Source organism: Ochotona curzoniae, unplaced genomic scaffold (assembly GCF_017591425.1).
Source record: "Ochotona curzoniae isolate NIBS_2020 unplaced genomic scaffold, NIBS_Ocur_1.0 scaffold_3208, whole genome shotgun sequence".
Classification (NCBI taxonomy): Eukaryota; Metazoa; Chordata; class Mammalia; order Lagomorpha; family Ochotonidae; genus Ochotona; species Ochotona curzoniae.
Genome location: NW_024467106.1, coordinates 39496437 through 39506713, shown reverse-complemented (window position 1 = coordinate 39506713; position 10277 = coordinate 39496437).

Below are 10277 nucleotides of genomic sequence, written 5' to 3'. Positions count from 1 at the left end.
CATAAAGAGTAAGTTTACCATTCTAAAAACAAAACTGACTTAAACTGTTTACCCCTCTTTCTTCTAACCCCTGGAACACACTATTGTTTTATTAGATCTATAGTTTTTCTTTTTCCAGAGTGTCATATAGTTGGACTTAAACAGCATGTGAGCTTTCCAGACTGGCTTCCTTTACTCGGTTCTCATAATTAAGGTTTGTGGTGTTTTCACATGAGGGTTGCTTCCTAAAACTCTGCAAATAGAGTTGAGTAGGTCATATGTATCTTAGTATTTAAGTGTCATAAAAGTTACCACCAACATTTAGGCTATAGAGTTTCAAATTTTACAATTTTTATTTCACATGGTTACAATTTTCCACCAGGACAGCTTCCTTTACATCTGCTTTATTGCTGGAATCATTTTTATTTCAATGAAGATATATGAAATAGAAATTTTCCCATTTATCAGGCTAGTCTTTGTACTAGCAGGCACTAAGGAGTTATAGAATACAATCCATGAAATGATATGTGATATGTTAAATAATAAATAAATAAATAAATAAATAAGGCCCATTCCTCATCATTAAAAATCTAGATGTCCAAAGATATTCTACCTAATATTTTCTGCATTCTAATTTAAACAGATTTGCTTTGTCACCCACTTCTAAGGTAACCGTAACTATTCCTAGCTGCCAATGTGTCAAGCTACAAATTTTCATGTGAAATACTCAAGGATCAGCCATAGTAAGTTACCCAATCATCTTCCATTACTTGCAAGTATGCTTACTGTCTTCAGAAGTTCACGTGACAAGGACCTCTTTCATAAAAGGAGAATTACTAAACCAAGATAATGTTATGTGACAACCCATCTGCTAAGACATACATACTCCCATCTGATACTGATAGAATCATCTTCTCAATTCTAACTTTGAACTTTCTCAAACTCCAAGGCCTTTGGCCATACCTACACCATTGTGGGTTACAGAAACAGTCCCCTGCTCCACACTCTGCATTTTTAACAGGAGGAAAATTTCAAGATACCTCCATCAGCCTTGGCATCTCCTGCTATCCTAACTTACCAAGCTAAAATCTACGTTGTCTTCTTCTCAAGATCTCCTGCCTCCTGGGTCTGACTTCCTAGAAAGCAGAACACCCAGAAAACAGAATCCAAGGAAATTGAACACTAATCTGTGCTTCAAGTTTCAAAAGTTATTTTTGAAAAGTAAAATATGAACATTGCCTGTTCTATCTTTCTGTGTATTGGCCATAACAAACCTTTCATGAGGAAACAGATATCTTCATGTTGCTGGAAAGGGGAACAAGCGACATATAACAGAAGGTAGGAGGGAAATAGTTGTAACATTTTTAAATATAATTTCCACTATACAATAGAAAATTCTAGGTTTGCCTCTGTTTTAGCTAATTAAGCAGTGACCTTGCCAAATCAGCTTCGGCTTCAATACCTCTCACCACTTTTCAGAGATATTAAATGATTTCTCCTAGAACTAAAGATCTGCATCACTTAGTTGAGAAGTGGGTGGATATATTTAGAAACATTTAATAATTAAAATCACTTTCTACCTACCTTCTGCAAACACATCTTAATGATAGAGTTTCCTTCAATCCCATTAAAGTACAGTTTTAATGAAATCTGTTATCTCAGCTTCTATTAAGGTGATAGGTTCTTGGTAGTTCTATTTTAAGTGGGCTATCTTTTCTTTCTAGTGTTTACTGAGAACACTGCGCGCGCGCACACACACACACACACACACACACACACACACACACACACTTGCTCTTATCCTTCGAAAAAGAAATGAAGAAGTGGAAGATAGAGAGATGAGAGAGAGGTGGGCAGCAAAGGGAGTTCCCAAATGAAGCAGCTAGCTCTAAGTGATTAGTAAAACAATCTAAACAAACATACTTTTTAAAAAAAAAAAAGTGACATGATTTTCAAATGACCCTAAATATTCATAATGCACTCTATACAGAACAGCTTCCCGGAGCTATTAGTGTCTTCTTCGCTGCCGAGACAGAGATCATATATTGACATTTTTCTAGACAAAATTTCAGCTCAATAAAAGATTGATTTATGTAAATCTGCTTCCTTACCTATTGAAAACCACACAGACAGGAAACAGAAGTGGAATGTCAAAATAAAAGCAAGGTGAATCATTTGTAATTCTTCACGTACAAAACAACACACTGCGTGTTAGTTTGGGGTTGCTGTCTGAAAGACTTGCCAGGACATGTTCAGCCCCCGGAGGTAACAGTCAACTCAAAGAGGATGTAGGGAACTGAGTGACAGCATCTAAAGGGCAGCTTGATGGCGGACACGGCAATATTGTGTCCTGTCAGCGGTACAATCAGTTCATTCGATTTTTCCTGTTTTCCTCTTCTCATTGGACGTTGAGATCTGCTAAGAGTTTATGCAAGAAAGAAAAAAAAATAATAATCCCTGATAGCATGGCTTAGGAATTCCCAGAAGTTGTTACTTGGTAGCACTGGTGGTGACGACAGAGGAGCTAACAGCAGTGAAAAAAAGATAGTAGCAACGAATACCCACGCATAAATCAAGCACATAAAAATTATTCTTCATATCTGAAATATATAGGTACTTAAAAAGTTCGAAAAAGGAAGAGGCTAACAGTCCAAAAGAGAGTAAGTAACTTTCCTGAAATCACAAAAATCAGGATTCAGATCTGATTACTTTTTCATCTTTAAGTGAAGCTATGCTAGAACATTGTGTGATTAGAGAGCTTTATATCGGTCTCTTCTTGAATACATACTTTATTAAAAACTTAAAATTCAGAGTTTGTTGCTTCATTAATATTCTACTAATACCAATAGTACTCGATAAATGCCACATGCTGGCTAGCACTCTCTTCATGGCATTAGAGAACTCACACAGAAGTTATTATAATTCTCAAAAGAACTTCACCAGAGGTACATCTTTCCTTTTCAGCTGGGTTCAGATTAATTTAACATCTATTTATTGAATGCTACCTCTAGGAGAAGCACCACATGCTAGTCACCATTCTTGCTTCTGGGGTTTCAGAAATGGAAAAAAAAAAAAAACTGAGCAAGACTGCTTTAACAAGTTTTTATGGGGCCCAGCGTGGTGGCGCAGTGGTTAAGGTCCTCGCCTTGCATGCCTGGGATCCCATATGGGCCCGGTTCTAGTCCCAGCAGCCCCAATTCCCATCCAGCTCCCTGCCTGTGGCCTGGGAAAGCAGTCAAGGACGGCCCAAAGCTTTGGGACCCTGCACCCGTGTGGGAGACCCGGAAGAGGCTCCTGGTTTCGAATTGGCTCAGCTCCAGCCGTTGCAGCCACCTGGGGAGTGAACCATCTGACGGAAGATCTTCCTCTCTGTCTCTCCTCTCTGTATATCCGCCTTTCCAATAAAAAGAAAATAAATCTTTAGAAAAAAAACAAGTTTTAATGTCACAGGAAATCATGATGATATCAGCTGATGTAAGTACTGTAAAGAAAAATTAAATATAGTAAAAGAGAAATGGCAAGGTGATGGTGAAGGAAGACCATTTCACAGGAGGCCCCTGCTAATAGCTCAGCAGAAACAGGCAGCAAAAGAGAGGGTGTCAGGGAAAAGAATATTCCTGCTGAGACACATTTTCCTAAAACAAACTTGATGCCAGTACTGTGCAAGGTGTCTTAGATATCAAGACTAACAAAGTACGGACTGGACCACCAGAATTTTTCAGTCTAATTTAGGAAACACACATAAACAAATGATTAGAGTGTGACAGATACATGTTCAGGGCATTATGAACAAGGTCTGGACCAAAATGAGGTAAGCAGAAAGTTACATTTTAAATGAAAACAAGACCACAATAGCAGATTTTTTTTTTCCTTTGCCCTCAAGATCCAGAATGGTTCTGTGTGGCACTGATTATGAGCATGAAAGAAAAACTTCTTTTTGTCTGCCTAGGGACAGATGCACCTGGAACCAATTACGTCTGAGCTGTGTCTTAACTGATAGTAGGAATAGCCAAATTCAGTGCTTCACCAGGCAGACAGCCAGCATATGTAGAATAAGGATTCAAATACCATTTCTATATTAAAGACTATAGTTGTACCTACCTGCTCAACATGCGCTGGAATATGTTTTACTGACCAAAAAAAAAAAAAAATAGTGGTGATCAAGTAACCAAGGATATTCAGCTATATTTCTACTTCTCAAATAAAATAAATCTTTTTAAAACGTTCTTTTGTACATTTCGGATCTTTGTAAATCACCCAGTCTTAGGTATTTTGTTACAGCAGCATTAGCAGGAAACAAGCATTATGGTACTGGTTTTATGCCAGGCAGATATGGAAGTCAAATGGAAATTTTCTGTAATTCTCAACCCATTGTGGTTTCAATTAACGAACACTGTACATTTCTATATGCTCAAGTACATAACTTTATTAAATGTGAACTTTTTGTTTTAAATGATGATTTTGTCCTCTGTATTATTTATAAGATAATTTTTCACTTAGTATGAGGAGAGTGCTTTCCTAATGGTATTAAGTATTTTCTATACCAAGCTGTAAGGGATTGTTATGCATCAAAAGAAAGAAGCACAATTAATTTAATAATGCTGTCTTGTCAGACTTTACGTTTTCCTGTTAGGTGCTATGCTGTATCAATCAATCTTGTACACTCTTTATTTTTAGTCATCTTTGATTAAGTAGGCTCTAAATTCTCATTGACACACATCTTTGTGTTGAATTGTTGGTCAAAGAGTATGTACATGTTTAAGGCCTTTTTATTGTTATGATAAGAAGAAATCAAGGTGACTTTGACATTAGAACTAATATGTTTGTTTCTATTACAAAGTTAACCCATATCATTTTAGAGTGTTTGGAAAACAAAATGAAAGTAGCACATAATTGTAAAGACCAAAAAATGTTATTTTGTTGTAAGAAATGTAGAAAGCTATGCAGTTTTTTCATAACGTATATGTCTACAAATTTTTAGGGCTCCCTGTATGTTTTTCTCTGTGCAGCACATATTACACAATGTGTCTATGTGTATGACCTTACACACATAGAATCATATGAAGTATTTATTACCTCCTTCTTGCATCTAAGTTGAAAATCTTAAAGATCCTAATTAGCCCAGAGTCCCACAGCTTATAAATGCAGACACAAAAACTCTTATTTGAAAATCTGTGGTTTTTTTTTTCTTTGGGTTTGTTTTGACTTTTTTAGCCATTAAGTTATAAAACTATCCTGAAATCTATGCAATATTGAAGGAAAGCAAAAATCTGTCTAACGGTAGCTCTTGTGGACTCATTTGAGTAATAAGATCAGAATTGTGTTAATTCCCAATGATTAGGAAAACAAACTTCAACACCAAAATGAGATATAAATATACTTAAGTCTGAAAAGTTTAATTTGGTTTGGTTTAGGTGTTTGTTTTCTGAGTTCAGTGTGTACCCAATTAAATTGCAGGGGTTTGGTAATTATGAAAAATATACAATTTCTAATGTTTCCTTCACAGACAACACCACTTCACTCATATATTTTGTTGATGTTCACTCGGCAAGAGAGCGTGTGCAACAATTCACTGCACATTCTATGCTCGACGAGGCCAGGATTCAGGGTTCCATCAGCTTGGCCCTTAACCACATGGCTGGGTCAGGGTCAGGCTTTCCACAGCAATGCAGCAACCTCAGGAACACAACCACAAACACTTGACCCAGTCAAATTTCTTCCTGGCTCACAGGGGTTGACCTATTAACTTGAACTCCATGAGCAAAATGCAGAAAAATACAAGATGAATATGGAAGGGAGACCCAGGTGGCTGATTCTATGTGTTATTTTTAGTCAGACTGCCAAAATCTTTTCACTCTCATAAATAGAACCTATCTGGACTCAGCCTTATTCCTTTGGAGAAGCTGATTAAATAAGAAAGGAATTTTGCCACTAATAGGCAGTGCCCAACGAAAATGAGGCTCTTGTGGCTCATCTCAAAAGGAAAAGCTACAAGAAAGCACTGAATTTGCAAAGAAGTGAACCTCATAAATTGTGCACAAAAAGGTTTTGAAGATTCAGATAAAAAGCTCAGTTCCAGCATGACCATCTGTTATTTTCCCCTAAAAGAAGATAGCTAGTTCTTTATAAAAGCAATAAAACAGTTTCTGAGCTCAAAAGCAATAGTGAGGACTTCCACTTACAAGCTAGGGAACATACAGGCTGAAGTCTAGCTAAGCATGCTTTCGCATTACCCCTCATGCCTCCTCTCCAAACAGAAACAAAAACCCTCCTAGTTATTGGTGCTGGCTAGCTCTCTTTCTTACTCTCTCTCTCTCTCTCCAATGCACAACTAACGGGTATCCAACCTGCTGCTTCCTGTCAATGCTCACATGTTAAAATTTTAAATCTGGCCATCTTTTCCATACACACATTATCTTTGTCGTTATTATTCTGTCACAACCCCTTCCAGTCTTTTTCTACTTGTCTTAAAAGGTCCATCCCTCCTATGTTTGATCATGCAGTAAAGCCAAGATTAGAATTCAGTCCTAAATAGGAGAGTTAATGATACACCAGAGTCAAAAAGAAGAGAGCTTATTCACAAGCCAGAAAAATCAACTCCTAACATTTAAGTGAAGTCTCCCACACTTCCTCCCCGAGAGCCTCTTTCCAGCTCCATAATGGAGCACTGTAGTCAAGTGCTTGGGAAAAGGCTCATGCTCCCTGGATCACAATCTTGGCTCTACACTTAGCAGATGTCTTACCATGAGTTATTTGACCTTTATATTTCTCACTTTCCTCATTGGTAAATTGTGTGTAATGTGCCTTCCTCTTGGGGTTGTTAGGATTAAATGATATAATCCACATAAAATGTATAACACAATGTCTGACACATTTTTAAGTCCCCAATTAATGTTATTCATCATTAGCAACAGCAGCCGTGTCTACATCTTTCTCTAATTAAACTGTTCTCTGTTGACCTTGCCATCCTTTTGTAGTAATTACTAACATTGTAACTATATCGTTTTTCCTATTCTTTTATTACAAATATACACTGAAATTGCTTTTAAAAAAATAATGGAAGCTGAATTTTGGCCATGATAATATTAGAGGAGACGAAGTGAGAGGAATACTCACCCTACCTTTTGAGTTAGTTCAGGACCTACACATCAATCACAAAGACTCTGTCTGAGATCCAATTTGTTAGTTGACCAAATACAAGTCCATCATTCAGGGACATGTTTGAATTAGTCCGACTCAGGAAACATCTATAGAAATGCAGCATCTACCTGAATTTACAACATAAATAGAATTGTGACCAGTCTGAAAATCTTTCTGACAACAAAGCAGAGACATCTCCCAGAGGAAAGCCTACATACAAAATCAAATTCTAACCTGAAGTTGTTAGGTGATTATGCAAATAAAATAAGATTTAGGGGGATGTGAACTGTATTACTAAAGAATTGTATTCATCTGTCTTCCAAAGGTTAAAGCTCCTTGTATCACACATAGTATCATCTTCAACACCAGCAGTGGTGTCCAAGGAGACCAGCGCATGGCTCTTCCAGGGATAGCAAAGAATTTTCTTCTGACTGTTTCTCCTGGAGAGGGAATGGGTCTTAGAGTGAGGGAGAGTACAAAGAGGAGTTTCTATCTCCTGGTTTACTCCACAAACACCTGCAAAGGCCAGAGCCTGGTCAGGCCACAAGCAAAAACCAGAAATTTAACTCAGGATATCACAAGTGTGTCAAGAACCAGCTACTTGAGCCATTTCCTGCTGTTTTGTAGAATGCGTATTACCAAGAAGCGTGAATTGGGAACAGATCCTAGACCTAAACCTGTTAGCTATAAACTGGGATGTGGGCATCCTAATCAAGTATTTTAACCCAGGAATCCAAGCACCATCCCTAGAAAATTTAAAGTTTAAATGAAATCTTACATATAAAAATATATAGCTGGTCCAAAGACAGCTATGTTAGGGATATTGAGATCTCTAGTAGCCTCATCCCAAGCCTGTAAACCTCTGAAGAGACCACTTTAAAAATCACTGGTTTACAAAGGCAAGGGGAACTCCTTAACCCAGCATAGAAGTACACTCATCACTTATTCTCAGCTTGTTTGCTGAGGAGGCCACCCCACTATTAATGTTGTCCATGAAACCCCCTTTGCTCCTATATCTTCCTCTCTTTTTCTACTCGTAAATCTTCAGGCTCAGTCTCCAAGGCCTCCAAAAACTTCCTGATTAAAGAGTAGTTAGCATAAAATGAAAATAGAAAATGAAAATGAATAGTACCCTATAGCCATTTTAAGGTGGATAGCAGCCGAGTGTGTATAAACTAAAATTGAAATGTCAATGAAGTAGTCACAGGATGTGGTTAAGAACTTCCATTTTCTAGCATATTGGTCACTCAATACCATGTCAATTAACTCCATAATGTTGTAAATTGTTGTAGATGTTACGTTGTGGCTTTCAATTGGTCAGGATGATATTCTGTCAGCTCTGCTTTCAAACCAGAGATGGTCTCCCCAAGAAACTGTTGAATTTATCTGGACAATAAGATGCTGGACTCTATGCATGGTACATGTTTGCAATGAAATAATCTTGACTGGATTTGAACTGTATTACTGCAACAAGGTGGAGGAATCCACCATGGGTGGGGGGGAAGGTATGGGAAGAGGTTTGGGGAATCCCAGAGCCTATGAAATTGTGTCATAAAATGAAATGCAATTAATTTAAAAAAAAAGAGTAGTTAGTGTTTTCCTATGCCAGGCACTCTCAATCTGAGAGCAATAACATGGATAGACATTAGAAGATGTTTCTGTAAGTTCTCAAAACTGTATGCATAATTTTGTGTGTATTGATACTTGGAAGGTAGATACTCCTGACAGTCCTATAGCTACTAATTTTTGTACAACCTCAAAAAACTTAGGAATGTCAGTGTTCAAATGGGAGTACTTTCAGCACTTCACAATCCCCCTTTCAAGCTCAGTTTTCAAGCCTACTTTTTGTTTAAATTTCATTAGACAAATAGTGTATGGCAATACACTTAGTCATTTCTGTCGTCTGTTTCCCAAAGTAGAACCATTTAAGCATTCTTCCTCATTCCCATATTACCTCGAATGCCTTGCACTCCAACCAATGCTCTGTAAGGAGGGAAAGGAAAGGAAAGGAAAGGAAAGGAAAGGAAAGGAAAGGAAAGGAAAGGAAAGGAAAGGAAAGGAAAGGAAAGGAAAGGAAAGGAAAGGAAAGGAAAGGAAAGGAAAGGAAAGGAAGGGCAGAGAGGGAGTGGGGAGAGAGGGAGGGAGAGAGAAAGAGAGGTAGGAAGAAAAAAGAGAAGAAAAGAAAAGAAAAAGAAAAAGAGGAGAAAAGACAAGAAAAGAAAAGAAGGAAGGAAGGAAGGATGGATGGAAAGAAGGAAAGGATAAAAGGAAGGAGGGGAGGGGCGTGGCAGTATGCATCCTTGAACTAGGGAGATAGTTCTACTGTTACTAATTTAAACTGTTTACTTTGGGAGAAATTATTGGTAACATCTACAAACCTTTTGCACATGTGAGATATGGTGGTAACTGGGTTACATATAATATCCTAATTTATCGCTGCATCCCTTGAGAAGTTTTATCCCATCTTTTACAGATGAGAGAGCAGTCCTAGGCATGCAGCTATTAAATGGTACACTGGGATTGGAGCCCAGGTATTTAGTTATCAGGTGCTGAGATCACTGCATTCTTGTAGTGATCTTGTTCTAATTGAATAATCACTGCACATTATCATTCTTGAAGTTACAATTGTGATTATCTAAATTTACAGTTTCAAAAGAAAAATGCAAATATTTTGCCTAGATATAGGAATAATTTCCTTTGAATGTAAAGGTCAGCATTCTATGATGACTGTACTTTGCATCCAATCACATCATGAACCCACAGACAACTCTGCCACTGTTGGCCATTGTGAAAGTTCCTTAGACCACCGATGCAGAGTGTCCTGATCTGTGTAATAGGGATCATAACAGACTTTGTAGTATTGGCATAACATTTAATTCCAGAATAACTCGACTGGGGCTGAGGACTGTCCAGATAGTTGGTAACACATTATTAAATCGTTGTGCTGGTGAAGGTGTTCCCACCAGCAACTAGCATTGAAATACCTGGCTGAGTAAATCTGACTGCTGTCATCCCTGTTGGGTAAATATCATCCAACGCACTGAGGATCCAAACACAACAGAAAGACAAGAGGAAAGGTAAAAATCCTGTCTCATGAAGGAGACATCCATCTTCTGCCATTGGATACTGGAGCTACTGATTCTTGGGGCTTTGAACTT